Source organism: Passer montanus, unplaced genomic scaffold (assembly GCF_014805655.1).
Source record: "Passer montanus isolate IOZ18808 unplaced genomic scaffold, ASM1480565v1 scaffold49, whole genome shotgun sequence".
NCBI lineage: Eukaryota > Metazoa > Chordata > Aves > Passeriformes > Passeridae > Passer > Passer montanus.
This window is the reverse complement of record NW_024369818.1, coordinates 581,813-598,122: the sequence shown is the minus strand read 5'-3', so window position 1 is coordinate 598,122 and position 16,310 is coordinate 581,813. Positions and strand designations below refer to the sequence as shown.

Here is a 16,310-nt window from a genome sequence, read left to right as displayed (position 1 = left end):
AGTGGAAATCCTGGGAATGTTGGGAGAGAAAAGTAACCCTTCTTCTAATATTTGTTTTCACTTTATTCTTTCAGTCCCGTTTTAGAAGTGTTTCAGCTTTGCTGTTGATACTTTTTGGAATATGGTTATTTTCTGTATAGCAATAAATTCCTGTTATGTCAGAATTAAGCCTAAAATAATTAAGGTGGAAGCATGTCTCACAGCCAGGGGGTGACCTTCCTGAGTGACCAGCATCCAGTGCCGTCTGCTTTGTGTAATGTGCAAATCAGTGAGGCAAGGAAAGAAGCAGATGTCGCTGGAATGACTGTAATAACGAATTCATGCAATTATGCCATGCTGTGTTCACATTTTGCTTCTTCCAGAATCAGGTCAATTTTGCATAAAAGTTTTTATTTTTGCCAAAACTTCTTGTGCATCTCCTAGCTGCCTTTCTTGTTTTGAAATACTGCTTTAAGACCTGAAGCCAGATTAGACCTGCAAAGAGAGAAGCATTTATAAAGAACTTTAATTATCCAAAAGAAACCTTGCAGCGCGTTGGTTAGCCTGAAGTCCTCTCCATTCAGAAGGCTTTTTGTTTATAAAACGGGCTGGTGGTTTGATGTCTTTAAGATGAACAGAAGCCCCTGATGGAGTATTCCCCTCAAGGTGAGCTGGAGCCAGGGGCTGCAGCACGGAGCAGAGCAGAGCCTGCCCTGCCAGGCATCTCCTGCCCAGCCCTCTGGCTGCTGGGCTCAGCTGTGTGCGTGTCCCTGGGCTGCAGCTCGGGCTGTGCTGTGCCCCAGGTGAGGCAGCAGGGACAGTCTGTGCCCTCACTGTCCCCTGCCAGCCCCTTGTCCCTCGTCAGCCAGGCTGCTCGGCTTTGTGCTCTGGGTGCTTCAGGTTTGTGATGACAAACCGGGCTTGTTGGATGGCTCTTCCCCCTGTTACAGCAGAATTTCCAGCCTTGTGTAGCAGCGAGTGGCAGTGCCTCCGTGCCTGTGTGCTGTGCCTCCTCTAGCCAGGCTTTGTTAGGCAAGAAGCCATGGAAGGATCCAGAAAGAGCTTGTCTGAAATACTGCTGGTTTCCTTGGCTGAGCTCAGTTTACTGACACTCCTCTGATGATTGCTTTCTTCCTCCCAGGTCTCGAAATAGCCTCCTCTATTGCTAGAAGAAGTTAAATACAAAGAAATGATCTCTGGCGTTTATTAGCTGGAGCAGTGGGGAGCTGCTGTGGTGGAGCTGCCTGGTCAGGGAGGCAGTCCGAGTGGAGCAGAGCAGCCAGCAGGACAGGCTGGGCGTGCTGGCAGCGTGGCAATGCCTGCTGTGCCCCAGGAGGAGCCAGTGCTGCCCGGGTGGCACGGGGGTGGCAGTGCAGGGCACGCAGTGGCACCCACAGCCGCTGCCTGGGGCATTGTCAGATGGATGTTTGCCTGCGTACCCCGAGTGCAACTGTTAGGAGGCAGAATGATGTGAAGGTGCAGAAGGACAGCTGAAACACCAATAAATCTTGGTTGCACCTTGCCCTCTTCTTCAGCAGAGGCTTAGCTCAGTTATTTTTTAAGTGAGGTGTCAGTGTACTTAGCTCTTCAGGAATGTGGTTGTGGAGAGGAAGAGGGTGGGAATTGTGCAGTCTGTCCTGACTTTGTGCCCCTGAAACACAGATCTGGTGTTGATCGTAGCCCCAGTGCACATCTTTGGTTACAAGTTTGTGTTTAGAATGCTAGATAAAAAATAGATGCACTGTGTGTGTGTGTCTATGTTTGCAGGACTTAAAAATGTACTTTAAAAATGTGCAGGGTTAATGCAGGGTTTGGATGAAGGATATGAAGTGCTTTGTTTTGTTCTTCCCATCGGAACATCTTTCACCGTGATGCTTTCTGTAGGTGATGAAAGCAGAGGAGTGATTGCCGTGGGTGGGCAGTCCTGCATGACAATGCAAGATGTGACAGAAGCAGAACATGGATGGACAGGGCTGGGACAGTGCTCTGCACCGAGCTGGCACGGGGAGCACAGAACATCTCAGGGGCAGCAATGGAATCAGTCTGTGCACGTGGTGATCTGCAGGGAGAGAGGTGGGAGAGGGAGCATCCCCCTGCAGAGTTCCGTGTTTGAACCTCAGAGCTTTTCCCTGGCCTCTCATGAGCCCCTTACAGCAAAACCATTCAGGCCTGCAGAGAGAAGCTGAAGAACCAGAGACAACTTTTACTTTCCTTTTTTTTTTTTATTTTTTTTTGTGTTCCTATTTAAAGGTTTTCCATAACTGAAAGCAAGGGTAACAGCCCAGGTCAGACAAACTTAAATTAAGCCACTCTTTGATTTTTCTGAAGAAATCCTTTCACGGTGTCTCAGGGCACAGTAGGAGCCTTGAACTCCTCAGTGTTCGAGCTGAGGCAAGGCAGGGAAAAGAGGAGGAGATGTTTGAGATGGAAGAATTTTACCACATTTCAGGAGAGGCTTTTTCCAGAACGTTTGTCACCGGTGTGTTCCCTGGGGGTCAGGGCTGGTGTGTTGGGCAAGGCTGGGCAGGGGGAGCAGGACTCTGCCAGCCGTGTCCCAGGGCCAGGGTGACATTTGCTGTGCCAGGGCAGTGCAGGGCTCAGAGCAGCCCTGCCAGGGCAGCTGTGCCCTGACTGCTCCTCTGGGCACAGCTGGCATCCTGGACCTGCACAGCGAGGGCTCAGGGCTTTGGACACTGCGTGGGTTAAAGAGCTCCTGGTTCTTTCACTGCCCTGCAATCCTGCTTGCCTTCTGATAGGTGCCATCTGAACACACCAGAGAGCTGAGGGGCTTCTGGGGCAGGGCAGGCAGGTACTGGAGCCATTTCCTTCGTGGCTGAGGGGATGCACCCAGGACTGTGCAGGGAGCCGGGCACAGAGGTGGCTGTGCCAGCACTGCCAGCAGCAGGAGCCCCAGGGAGCTGAGCTGCACCAAGGAGCACGCTGGCACAGCCAGCTCTGTGCCAGCCTTGCCAGCAGCAGGAGCCCCAGGAGCTGTGCTGCACCAGGAGCACGCTGGCACTGCCACCCCTGAGCCAGCATTGGCACTGCCAGCTCTGTGCCAGCATTGGCACTGCCATCTCTGTGCCCGTGTCACCTGCAGCAGGAGCCCCAGGAGCCGTGCTGCCCGTGCTGCCCTGCCCTGTGCCCAGCCAGCACTGGGGTGTGTGGGCACAGGGATGCTCTGGTGCTCTGTGAACAGTGTCTGGCCTGCAGCCTTGCTGAGGTGGCACGAGCAGGGGCACACCTGTGCTGGTGGTCGGGTGTGTCCCCTGCAGGGTCCCCCGCAGCCCGTGGCTCAGCTGGCAGGCTGTGGGCCAGGGGCACAGGGCAGAGGGCACGGAGCTGCTGCTGCCTCTGAGGGCAGTGCTCCCTGCCCTGCGGGCTGAGGGCAGCTGGGGCTGGGGAGTGTCTGCTGTGCCTGGGCACTTGTCACTGCTTCCGTCACTGCATTGTCACATTAGATGGAAGGGCTAAAAATTGCATCTTACACCATACTGACACGAAAATGTATCATCCAGTGAGCAGTGTGATTTCCCAAACTGACTTTCAGATGTAAGACACGAGTGTGTGTGTGGAGCTCAGCAGGGCAGCTCCTCTTGTGGTGGGGAGCAGCAAGCCGAGCCCTGGATGCAGATCTTGTGCAAAAGAAGTTTGCAGAGGATTCCCAGAGGCCTGGGTTGGCTGAGGCAGAGATGCAGCCTGAACCCGCTGCTTGGAGGGCTGCAGTGGGAGGGTTCCTCCAGCACTGCACGCTGGTGGTGCAGCTTCCTGCGCTCCTGTGGGAGGCAATCATGGCAAATATTTTCTCTCAGGAAAGTGGAAGTAATGACATATGTCATGTGTGTACTTTTTGTTTGAGATGTGCATGACTGTAAAGAAACAGATGGCTCCTTTAATTCTGATCGTGGCATGTGGCTTCTCTGATTATGAGTCTATTATTCCTATACAGATCTTTTTAATAAATTCTTTCTGAAGGGGCAAGGAAGTGAAATTGCCTTGCATCAACTCATTAAAAATTACCAGGAGCAGTGATGGTTATTAGGAAGGCTGTGTCCAGTGAAGTACAAATATGTTGCCTGGAGCAGCCTGAAAAAACCCCAAGCCAAGAAGGCACAAGTAGCACGTAAATGCTAATTCCCAGGAGGGTGTTTGAGCCGTGTGCTCACAGAGGGAGCCGAGGCAGCCCGGGCAGCTCTCCATCCCACCCTGCTGAGCTCCTCTCCATCTGCCCGGCTCGGCTCCCGGCAGCAGCGTGGGGTGCAGCCCTGCAGCCCCTCCTGCTGCTGCCCACGCGCGTCAGGACACGAGGGATGAGAGCTGGAGCTCGCTCCTGGCCATTCCTGCTCCGGGACTCTCTGCTGCTGCTTGAGTGCTCCTCTGTGTTTGCTGGAGCGGGGTTTGGGGGCAGGCTGGGCAGTGCCTGCCCTGCCGTGGATGCAGCCAGCCCAGCAGAGATGGCACGGGGACAAGGTGGAAGGCCGTAGCTCAAGGTAGGAGATGTGTGTGGTGCCTTTTCTTCTCCTGCTGCTGGGCAGGGGTGAGCCCCCAGAGCAGGTGGCGTGGCTGTTGGACAGGCTTTCTGCCCTTCCTGCCTGCAGCTCTTTGCCTTGTGCCCACAGGGCTCTGCCAGCAGCTCTCCCTGACTCCCAGTTATTCCCTATTCCCCTCCTGCCCTGGGACCCCTCAGCCCCTGCTCTGCCCCCCCAGGATGTGCTGGAGCACTGAGGTGCTGATCCTTTAGCCCCCCTATGGCTGTGAGACAGAAATGTGATAGTCATTAGAAACCTGATGATTCCAGGCCTTTATTTCACTTTTCAAACATATAAATTGGTCTGTTCTATTTCTTTGAGGGCTTCTCAATTGCAGAGAAGCCTAGATTCCAACAAAATGTGTTTCCTTCTGACCTAATGAGTGTAATCAGCCTCTGAGGAGTCCAGTGGGACCCTGTCTGTGCTGAGTGGTTCAGAGCAGTGCTGATTCCTCCCTCCTCACTGAGGAGTGGGGCTGGAGCACATTCCATGTGTAAGGCTGCCCTGTTGGAAGTGCCCTTTGGATAAAATGGAGATCCATCCACTCCACAGTGGCAATATTTAAACAGGTCCTGCTCTCAGTGAGCAGGCTTGGTGACCTTCTGATGAATTTGAAGGCATGGTTGTACTGCATGTGATCTGCTGGTGTCTTGAACACTCTGCTCCATTTTTCCAAGAGTCTCCTTCACCCTCGAGGATGACAGCCTAGGTGGGAAAGTTCCTGCTGATGTCAGAAATGGAATGCTTCTCTCTGGAGTGGTTGGGAGACTGATTGGCTTGATTGTAACCTGTCTTTTTAAAAACATCCCACCTGCTGTCAGTCCTTCTCCGTGACTGTCAGCTTTGTGCTTCATTGTGCTGATCCTCTGTGAATGCTCAGGCAGTGCTGATGGTGTTGAGATGGGGATTGAAAATGAGAGAGGAAGCTGGGAGAGGAGCTCCAGTGTTCATGGGAGGGACATCATCCACACTGAGCTTCAGCTCCGTGTTCGGTGGTGTGGGGAGGGAGAAGGAGCATCCTGGGGGAGCTGAAGTGTTTGAGAGCTGCTCTTACAGGCCTGTCCCTCTTCCCTGAAGGCAAAATAGACAGGTGAGAGAGAGAAAGGGCAGCAGAGATGGGAAATGCACATTCCCCCCATCAGGCTGGCTCCTGCAGCAGGGCTCCTGGAAAACCCAGGGCAGAGCAGACCCATCCATCCCCACAGAGTGAGGGTCAATCCGGGCTTTGGGGCTCCTTGGACACTCCTAGAGGTAACTCACTGACCAAATTCCAATCCTGGAGCACTAAAACACCCCCAGCTCTTATGCTGCTTGCTCTTTTCTTAATTTCTGCAGAGACTGGAGGAGTTTCTTCATTTGTTTCACTGAAATAAGGCTGAAGGTTAACTAAAATACTGTGTGATTGTGTGTCTTCACTGTCCTTCTCTTGATTTATTCATTTCCATGTTTTAGTGCCTCAAATCTTTCTGTATACAGAAGGAAAACAGGAAATGTTAACAAACTTAAATTAAGTGGGTTTTTTTGACCAGAGGGAAAGTGGAAGGAAAATGAAACAGAGATGAGCCTGAGCTGGGCCAGCCCTCAGGGAGGACTGAGGGTGGTTGTCCCTTCCAGACAAAGTGAGTTTTTGTGGCTCAAGTGAGAGACACTGAGGGTAGGAAAACTCTGCTTCTAGTCCCAGAACCCTCCTTGCACATTCCAGGTGCTTGTCCCAGCTCTGGTGGTTTGGGTATGTGGGAGATAGTGGCTTGAATGAAGACAAACAAACAAATCAGTGCAGTGTAACAAAGTGTTTGTGTGCAGTTTAACAGACTGTTCCAGTGCAGTTTAACAGACTGTTGGTGTGCTCTCGGAGCAGGGCTGTGAGTGCTGCCAGTGCAGCTCCATCATCAGTGCTGGCCGTGAGCCTGACTTTGGAGAAACAGGCTTTTGTTCAGGAAACAGCAAACAGGCACAGAGATGATTTTGTTGTTGTTGTTGGGTGGTTGATTTTACTGGGTAGCAGAGGGTCAAAATCTGCTGTGTGCCTGTCTCCCTTCATTAGGTGAACAAGTCTTTCTTTAAGTCCATAGAAGGTGCTTTGTATTAAGCTGCTTAATTCCTCTGCTGGAGGACTCCAAATTAGTCTCACTCAAGGATTTTGTGCTTCACCTCCAGTGCAGTTTAACAAACTGTTCCAGTGCAGTGTAACAAACTGTTCCAGTGCAGTTTAACAAACTGTTGGTGTGCTCTCAGAACAGGGCTGTCGGGGGCTGCAGCCTGCTGTGAGTGCTGCCAGTGCAGCTCCATCATCAGTGCTGGCCATGAGCCTGACTTTGGAGAAACAGGCTTTTGTTCAGGAAACAGCAAACAGGCACAGAGATGATTTTGTTGTTGTTGTTGGGTGGTTGATTTTACTGGGTAGCAGAGGGTCAAAATCTGCTGTGTGCCTGTCTCCCTTCATTAGGTGAACAAGTCTTTCTTTAAGTCCATAGAAGGTGCTTTGTATTAAGCTGCTTAATTCCTCTGCTGGAGGACTCCAAATTAGTCTCACTCAAGGATTTTGTGCTTCACCTCCAACTATTAAATGGGTTGATGTAGTTCAAGGGCCGGGCTTAATTATCCTGAGCTTGATGCCTGGTACACCTGTAATTGTCCCTGCTTAAAGGCTAAGTGCTGCCTCAGTTGTCTTTGTACCTTCCTTCTGGTGTCCTTTCTTTATTAAGCACAGGAGGGTTTTATGGTTTTTCCCCAGGTGTGGGCAGCAGCTCTGTGCAGCTGCTTTGTACACTGACAGCAGCCTGGGCTGTGTACCAAGGTCACAGGTGGGTTATTGTTATTTCAGCTGTGGCACACTCAGAATTTGTCCTTCCTGTATTTGCTTTCCTGAATGGTTAAAGTGTCCTTTCCAACAGATATAGCAGGGGACTTTTCAGTTTTATCTGTAAACTTGTGTCCTGCATGGCTATCGTCGTGGAACTGTCTTTAGTGAAGAATTTCCCTTTGTCTAGTTAAATAATCTGTTTCTGGATGAAAAAAGATACTCAAAATGTTATAATAGTCTTGCATTTGAATGAATTTCAAAGCCTGAGCAAATCAAGGTTTCCATTTTGCTATTTCCCTGAAGTTTTCCTGAGACAGAAGAGGCATTTGGCACAGCAGGTCATCTCTGATGCTGCCTGAAAACAAGGCTGCAGTCACAGGGGATAGATGGTGGCTGCTCTAATGAGTGCAGGTTACCTCAAATTGCTTTAATGAGCCAGTGCAGTTGTGCTAGGCTTATTGCATATCTGAATTAATGGCTTGGAAGGAAGTTTGTTAGCCTGCTTTGCTAGAAACCAAATCAAACAACAGCCTGGCATATTCTTCAATGACACGGAATAGCAGAACTGGAATTTTAATTTACCTCAGGCTGTGTGTGATCCTTGCTATTAATAAAACAGCCACGTACAGCAGACAGGTGTTGAAATAACAATCCCCTGGTAGGGTGCTGGCTCTGCACATGCAGCCACAGGTGGCCCTTCCCATCAAGGATTTATTTTAATTGCAATGACAGCGAATGAGCCCCTGGGTGAACCCACCCTGCCCCAGTCGTGCCATGGTCCTGCCCCTCCTCTGTGTGTCAGGAGCCTGCTCAGGCTCCTGTGGGCTGGAAGCAGCCTGTCCTCAGGGGAAGCTGCCATGGATTGTGTTCCACACCTGGAACCAGCAGGGCAGAGCCATGGATTGTGTTCCACACCTGGAACCAGCAGGGCAGAGCCATGGTTTGTGTTCCACACCTGGAACCACCGGGACAGGAGCTTCAGGACAGTCACTCTTTGTCTGGGCATGGGACAAGGTTGGGACAGTTGCCCTCAGGCTGGGAGAGCTGAGGTGGAGCTGGGAGCAGAAACCTCCAGGGCCAGGCACAGGCAAAGGGTGGGAATTGTTTCTTTAGGAGGCCATGGATTGTGTTCCACACCTGGAACCACCAGGACAGGAGTTTTAGGGCAGTCACTCTTTATCTGGGCATGGAACAAGGTTGGGACAGTTGCCCTCAGGCTGGGAGAGCTGAGGTGGAGCTGGGAGCAGAAACCTCCAGGGCCAGGCACAGGCAAAGGGTGGGAATTGTTTCTTTAGGAGAGGGGCTGCCTGTCTGCTCTGGACTGGCAGTGTGAAGTTGTTCTGTGAGCAGGATGTCAGCTTTGGATGTGCAGATGTCACACAGAAGGATGTGCTGGGGAATTTGCAGGGGAATCAGAGCTCAAAGACACAGGTAAAAATGGAGCAGGCAAGTCTGCATTTCTACCAAATACACAAAGGGAGTAAAGTTTGAAAGAATGAGATATGAGCAGAGAGTTTAGTAGTCAAAGGACAAGATGCAGGGGACGAGTAATGTGAGCAAGAAACCAAACCAACCTGCAACTTTTATGGGAAAATGAATCATGAAACTCTGGTAATTTAAGGTCAAACTAGCAAAGATTAATTTGTGTACACTAGAACAATTACCTATCAATTGTTGGTTATGATTGCTGTTATTGAATAAGTTTGGAAAGTACAACCACGTTCCCTGTCCCTGTCCCCATGCCCTGTCCCTGTCCCCTGCACAGCAGCACTGCAGGCTGGCTGCCTTCCACAGCAGCTGGGGCTGAGTTCCCCCAGAGCACACACGAGAGGGGCCAGACAGGCTGCTCTGAGCTCTGACACCTCAGCCTGTCAGGGATGCTGAGCCTGCTGCACCCAACGTGATTCTCTCTCCCTGTCAAGGAGGCAGATCAGTGAGGAAACATCATCCCCAGCCTGTCAGCTGGATTCTATAAATGGCAAGAGGTCTTTAAAAGCCAAAAATTATATTTAGTTGCAGTTATGGGGGGGAGGAAGGAAAAAGAAAAAGAAGAAAAATAATAAATAAAGTCCGAACCCTTCAGAAATGGAACAAAGGAACAACAAAGCACTTGGGCTGGCCCTAATCATCTGCAAATGTTCATGCAGTCATTAAATGTGGACTGCATAGATAAAAGTTACTCTTCTGTCACTCCTTTCATCTCTACCTGAAGCATTCACTTGCCACTCAGGTTTCTGTGTACAAGCCATAAATATTCAGCTTTTTCTGCAATGTTTTTACCCAGTATTTGCTTGTTTTCATCTGAGCTCTCTGTGTGCCAGCAGCTGCAGCAATAAAATGCTGTGAGCTGGAGGTGTGCATTGAGGTGATTGAGCCTTGGACAGGCTGCAAAGGCCTTATCTACCAGGTGTTCATAGCCCTGTGAGGAAGAGTGAGCCAGGAATGAAGCTAAGCCTGGCTGGTTTGGGTGTGAGGAGCTGTGAATGTCCTGCAGTCGGGGCTGGGCACAGCTCCCGTGTGCTGTGCCCGGGGCAGGGTGGCCAGCAGAGATGGGCTCTGTGCTCCGTGTGCTGTGGGCAGCTCCCCTGAGCCCCTCGGGGGAAAATGGGCTTTGCCTTTCCCTGGTGTTCACTGTCAGAAACCGTGGCCTTGCCTACTTATTGCTGAGAGAAAAGGTGTTCTTTGGAGTCTGCACTTCTCTAGAAACAGGCAGAATTGTTGTGGGCCAGCTGTTGTTGGCTGGGTGTCTCCATGGGAAATAAATGGGAGAAGTTGCACTGTAGTGCAGTTTGTGCCGTGCTGTAGAGTGTGGGCACAGCAGCCTGAGCCTCAGGGGCACAGCAAGGTGACAGAAGTGCTCAGAATGTTCCCTGGACTTCGTGCTGGAGCGTCTGTGTGAGGGGGGAGGTTGTGCAGCCCTTTGTGCCGGTCAGCTGCTCCCTTTGTGACAGACAGGGCTCCTGGCAGGGGCTCTGAGATCAGCATGAAGCCCTGCTGCTCTCCTGGGGCCGTGCAGAGCCAGCCAGAGCCTGCGGTGAGGCAGGGCTGGGCTGGGTTTGGTTTGTCCTGGGATGGGGCAGGGCTGGGCTGGGTTTGGTTTGTCCCTGGGATGAGGCAGGGCTGGGCTGGGTTTGGTTTGGTTTGTCCTGGGATGAGGCAGGGCTGGGCTGGGTTTGGTTTGTCCTGGGATGAGGCAGGGCTGGGCTGGATTGGGTTTGGTTTGTCCTGGGATGAGGCAGGGCTGGGTTGGGTTTGTCCTGGGATGAGGCAGGGCTGGGTTTGGTTTGGTTTGTCCTGGGATGAGGCAAGGCAGGTTTGGTTTGTCCCCAGGATGAGGCAGGTTTGGTTTGGTTTGGTTTGGTTTGGTTTGGTTTGGTTTGGTTTGGTTTGGTTTGGTTTGGTTTGGTTTGGTTGGTTTGTCCCCAGGATGAGGCTGGGCAGGTTTGGGTTTCTTTGTCCCATGCTCCCATGGCCAGGGCTGGGTTTGGTTTGGTTTGTCCCCAGGATGAGGCAGGGTTTTTTGTTTGTCCCATGCTCCCACGGCCAGGGCTGGGTTTGCTTTGTCCCTGGGATGAGGCAGGTTTGGTTTGGGTTGGTTTGGTTTGGTTTGGTTGGTTTGTCCCCAGGATGAGGCAGGGTTGTTTGTTTGTCCCATGCTCCCACGGCCAGGGCTGGGGGTGCTTTGCAGGAAGGGCCCTGGCTGTGTCACCTGCCCAGGGCACACCTGTGCCCAGCACAGGGCACAGCAGGGTTCACTCTGGAGTGCTTCACTGGAGACCTGTGGCTGTGTCACCTGCCCAGGGCACACCTGTGCCCAGCACAGGGCACAGGGGCAGGGTGTGCCTGCCCACTGGAGACCTATGCTGTTACCCTGCCCCAGGTTCATCAGAAAATATTGCTGTGTTTGTTTTTGTGCCCCCTCCTTCCCACCCCCCTGACTGCCTGGCCTTCAGTGGAATTTGGAATTTGGTTGTTCATTACTTCAGTTCCCTACCCAGAGGCTGTCATTATTATTTATTTTAGTATTCTAATTTAGCATCGGAAAGAAAATAGCATTTGACCAAAAAGAATTCGAGGCAATAACTTTTTCAGAGAACTAAGCCTTTGAAAACTAGGTTTTTTACTCAGTTTAATTTCATGGGTGCACAATTTCTATTACATGTAAGCCAACTGGATTACAGCAGCTGTAAAAAAAATATGTATTTTAAGCTTTAATGTGTTATTTATGAATGCATTATAGTTATAATAATTCACTTACAGGGCTATTGTGACAACAGCACCTTATCTGAAATATGGGAATTTGCAACATGAAATAGTTAATTAACAATAAGAGAATAAAGGGAGGAGGTGCCTAGGGATTGGCAGCACTGTCAGAGCAGCAGGCAGTCTTTGTGTGGGTCTGAGCAGCCCAGTGGAGGCAGGAAGAGTCCAAACTGCTGTGGGAACTTAGAAATCACTCTGGTGCCTGCAAATCTCATCTGTCTTAACAGAATTGTTGGAAAACTTCTTGGACTTTGCAGACCTGATTTGGAGAGAAGTGCAGTGGTGAAATCAAATGGGATCTGTTACTGTGCAAAGACCAGTGGAGAACTTAATCCTGCGTGGGACTTGTTGGGGGGTATCAGAATACATTTGCCAGATGCAGGATAATGTCAGGTAAATATTGAAAGCTGTGCTGGAGCGCGATGAAGGCACTGAGAGGGAGTGAAGTGCTCTCACTCAGGGGCTCTCAGTGGATTCACAGTGTGCAGGTCCATGTCGAGGTGCAGCTTCACCTCACAGGTACCACCCGGGCAGGCAAACCCTGGTGCCTGCTGAGGAGTGGTGGAGGCTCTCTGGGGGCTGTAAACCCTTCACCACCCACTCTCAGCTTCCAGCACCAGCTTACCGTGGCCGTGCAGCCGTGGTGCTTTGTGCTGTCACTTCTGTGCAGGGATCTTGGTGTGAGGCAGCAGTGCTCACTTCGCGTGCAGCTGTGCAGCCAGGGTGGGGGCTGAGCACACCTGGGCTCTGCTGAGAGCCTGGGCACATTTTGCCATCAGCATCTTCTGTGGAACTCCTGTCTACTTCCCCTCTAGTCTTCTGACTTTCATTTTGTCTGAGTATTGACGTGCAGCCGTGGTGCTTTGTGCTGTCACTTCTGTGCAGGGATCTTGGTGTGAGGCAGCGGTGCTCACTTCGCGTGCAGCCAGGGTGGGATGGACACTGCTGAGCACACCTGGGCTCTGCTGAGAGCCTGGGCACATTTTGCCATCAGCATCTTCTGTGGAACTCCTGCCTACTTCCCCTCTAGTCTTCTGACTGTTTCATTTTGTCTGAGTATTGATTGAGTGATGCACATAAAATCAGAGTGGTTTGGGTTGAAAGGAACCTTAAAGGTCACCTCGTGTCCATGGCAGGGACACTTCCCCTACCCCAGGCTGCTCCCAGCCCTGTCCAGCCTGGCCGTGGGCACTGCCAGGGATCCAGGGCAGCCCCAGCTTCCCATGCAGTGATGGAGTCATTAGGGTTGGAAGGGACCTCCAGGAGGATGGAGTCCCACCACCCTGCTGGGTGCCCAGATCACTGCGTGTCATGCCCAGCTGCCTCTTGAACACCTCCAAGGACAGTGCCTCCATCACCAGCCTGGGCATCCCCTTCCAATTCCTCACCACCCTTCAGGGAAGAAATTCCTCCTGATGTGCAGCCTGGGGACAACATGGTTGTTCCTGGTTCTCTGGCCAACCTGAGCTTTGGCCTCTTTCTGCCTAAATTGTCAGTGAAATTGCCACATTCTCACCTCCTGGAGAATAACTGGTGAGGCACGGTATGCATCCAGCCTGTCACAGCACAGTTTGTGCTGTGTTCACCCACAGCTGTTCCCAGTGCCCTTCCAGGCCGCTGCCCTCAGCAGGGCACTTTGTCTAGACATGATGTGAAGCTAAAGCTGTTAGTCACAATCTATTAATCTGTGATATGCAAAGCATTCCTGGAGAGAAGCCGTGGAGCTGACATGTCAGATGTGGCCCAGGGAAGCTCCCTTCTGCTGTCCCACCTGGTGGAGAGGGAAGTTCTGCTGGGCAGGGGCAAGGTGTGAGCCCCAGCACACGGGCAGCCCGAGCTGGCAGGGCTGAGCCAAGCGCTGCCAGCCCCAGCTGTGAGACACAACAGTTCAGCAGCCCAGCAGAGTCCTTTGATGTGTGTGAGTGACAGTGAGTCATCTCTGGTGGCTGTGCTGAGCCCGGGGATGCACGGGCAGTGGGGACAGCCTCCACGGCACATCTGCAGGACAGCCCAGGACAGAGAGCAGCTCAGAGGCGCTGCTGGCTTCGCTCGGGCTGGGCACGGAGCACGGCGCAGGTAGGACTGCTCTGGGGCTGGGGCACACCTGGCTCTGCAGCTGCTCCCCTTCTCCACGGCCAGGGCAGCCGGCACAGGACTCTGTCAGCTCTGTGTCTCTTGTGACATTAATAGATAAAGGCTCAAATGCTAATGCAATGTTACTAAATGCTCTTTAGAATTTCAGCTCAGGAGCGGAGTGCTTGGGTAGAATGGAAGTTACAGATTAGTAAATTTAAAGGTAAGAGGAAAGGAGGGTTTGTTTGCAACCTGCAAAGACCTCCTTCCCTAAACGAGTTCTTTGAAAAGCTGTTAAAAATTCATTTGTAGTTTTCCTGCAGTCACTTCAGGCACAGGTGGGGTGTGGGGGCTAGTATTGAAAATGCTGTGAGTGCTTATGTGGTGTACTGGAGCAGTGGAAGGGCTCTGCACTGGTTATGGGAATGGTTGCAAGTGGTGCTGAGAGCACGGATTGCAAACTGCGGAACCCCAGCAGTGAGGGCTCAGGAGCCAGGGCTTACAGGCCCTGTGCACCAGAACTTGCTTTGACAGTTCTTTGGGCCAAATATTCAGCTGCTGCAAATTTCTCTGAAGCTTTTTGTGATATTTCTTTGTTTAACTGGAGTTGGTGTGAATCCACACGTTTCTGACATTTACAGCAGCGTCCTTCCAATGTTTTAAAGTTTTTCAATCAACTTTCAGAATAAATTGTTTAATTTCTTTGGAGGTATGTAGAGTCCCAGTAGGCATAAATACGGTCATGACAGAAAATAGGGACTTTTCTCTGACATGGATGATTTCAAAGCGAGTGTGGTATCCCAAGGCAGCTCCCCAACTACAGTGTGCAGCATGCAATGTCCCCAGTTTGAACAGAGTGGCTTTTTCTTGTAGCAGAATAAAGACCACTTAGTACCTCCTAAAAACCAGAAGCTAATTTATAGCTCAGTGTTGAAACAATGTCTTTTTTCTAGGACACACATTTGTCTCTGCTAACTTTGATAGACTGTTGTAAGCTAGAGGACTGCAGCATTGGCTTCACGCACTGGAATGTGAAATGTGATGGTTTTTTTCTTAGAGCTCTGCTGTGCTTGCTGCCTTGGGTTGTTTTTTATGTCATTTACGGTGCTGAACATCAATGCGAGCACATTATGCAATGTAGTATAAAAATACACAAAGGCAATAACCTCCCCTGTTGTTCCTGCTCTAACAGAACAACCTCATCTGATCGCTTTGCCTTTTGGTTTCTGGAGAAGCTAATTGCAAGTGGTGTATTGCATCTGGGGTGTTTGTGTGCGTGTCTGGGCAGCAGCAGGAGCTCCTGGGGCAGGGCTCCAGGTGTCTGCCGTGGCTGGCACTGGGTGCCAGCTCCGAGGGTGGCAGCCACCCGGGCGTGGAGGTCACCTGTGCCATATGAATTTCATGGCAAGTTGTGTGGAAATGTGTGCTGGTTTGTAAAGGATCTGCGTTCCATTTCTGTCTGTGACCTTGTCACTGTGTCCTTCCCCTCGGTGGCAGCGTGTCAGTCAGGAGTGACTGCCCAGCACTGGCCTTGGCTGGGCCGTGTGAGCAGACCAGGGATGTGCCACCAGGGATGTGCCAAGCCAGAGTCCCCCAGCTGAGCTCTTCTGCTTTGACTGAGCACAGGCTGGGGTTTTAACCCTTTCTGCAAACCCACAGCCTTGGATCAGAGTGCCAGCACCATGGGGTCCAGGTGTGAGCACAGCCATCTCCGTGCCCGCAGGCAGCACTGTCAGGTGCTCTGAGTGCACCAGTGCCAGCTCCCCATGTCCTCATGTCCCCCTGCTCCCCCCTGTCCCCCTGTCCCCCTGGTCCCCCATGTCCCCATGTCCCCCCTGCCAGGCACCTCGCGGTAGCACTGTCAGGTGCTCTGAGTGCACCAGTGCCAGCTCCCCATGTCCTCATGTCCCCCCTGCCGGGCACCTCGCGGTGACCCGAGCGCGGTGCTGGGCAGGCTGGCAGAGCAGCGGGCACGGGAGCTCCTGGCTGAGTGAGTGATGCCCTGAGCATACAGCTGAGTGGTGTTTCTCAAGGTTGTGTAACTCGCTGGGTAAGTTTTTGGGGTGTGCATCGAGTGATTTGTGCAAGATCGCCTGTGGTGGGAATTCAGCTCAACTAAAGCTTAGTCTAAGGAAACAGTGTGGGGAAATACTGCAGCCTTTCATTTGACTGTTTTACACCTGAACTGGTTTGTGTACCTGTGTCTGTGTATAGGGACCCTGTCTGCATGAGCCTGATCTTCAACCTGTTAAAAATAACTTCCAACCTTAAAATGAAGAGTAATGTTAATTGCAGGTGAAATTGTACATTTTATTTTCTGAAAGGACTTCTCTGCTGTCCTGCCTCTGTGTGCACAGCCCTGGTCAGAGCTCTTTGCCCTTTTGGGTGGTGCTGAGGCACAGCAGGGTCCAGGCTTCTGCTGCTTCCCAGGGCTGGGAGAACTCTCTGCACCTCTCCCTGGCACACCCAGGCTTTTGGCTTCTGCTGATGAGTTTTCTGTGCTTCGCTTTGAAAAATTTCCTCTGAGGCCATTCCTCTGAACAGCTCTTTCTGTAATGAGTGTGAATTTTAAAGCACTCGATTTCTTGCATCCTTCCTTTTGTTAATCCTCAGTAAATGGGGCAAATAATTGGGAGGTGTCACCTGTCCCTTTATGAATGGTG

The 16,310-nt window shown here is 51.6% G+C and overlaps 1 protein-coding gene across 7 annotated transcripts in view; it reads left to right on the top strand.

Moving 5' to 3' along the window:
- The window catches only part of FGF13 (fibroblast growth factor 13), a 184,411-nt gene that overhangs the window by 83,681 nt on the left and 84,420 nt on the right, over nt 1–16,310 (top strand). Inside the window, exon 1 of one of the 7 annotated variants that reach the window (XM_039722635.1) lies at nt 4,218–4,469. The exons of the other annotated variants lie outside the window; for them this stretch is intronic. The gene's annotated coding sequence lies outside the window, so the exon portion shown is untranslated. Of the gene's footprint in view, nt 1–4,217; nt 4,470–16,310 lie in introns of those variants that run through there. 7 annotated transcript variants of the gene reach the window in all.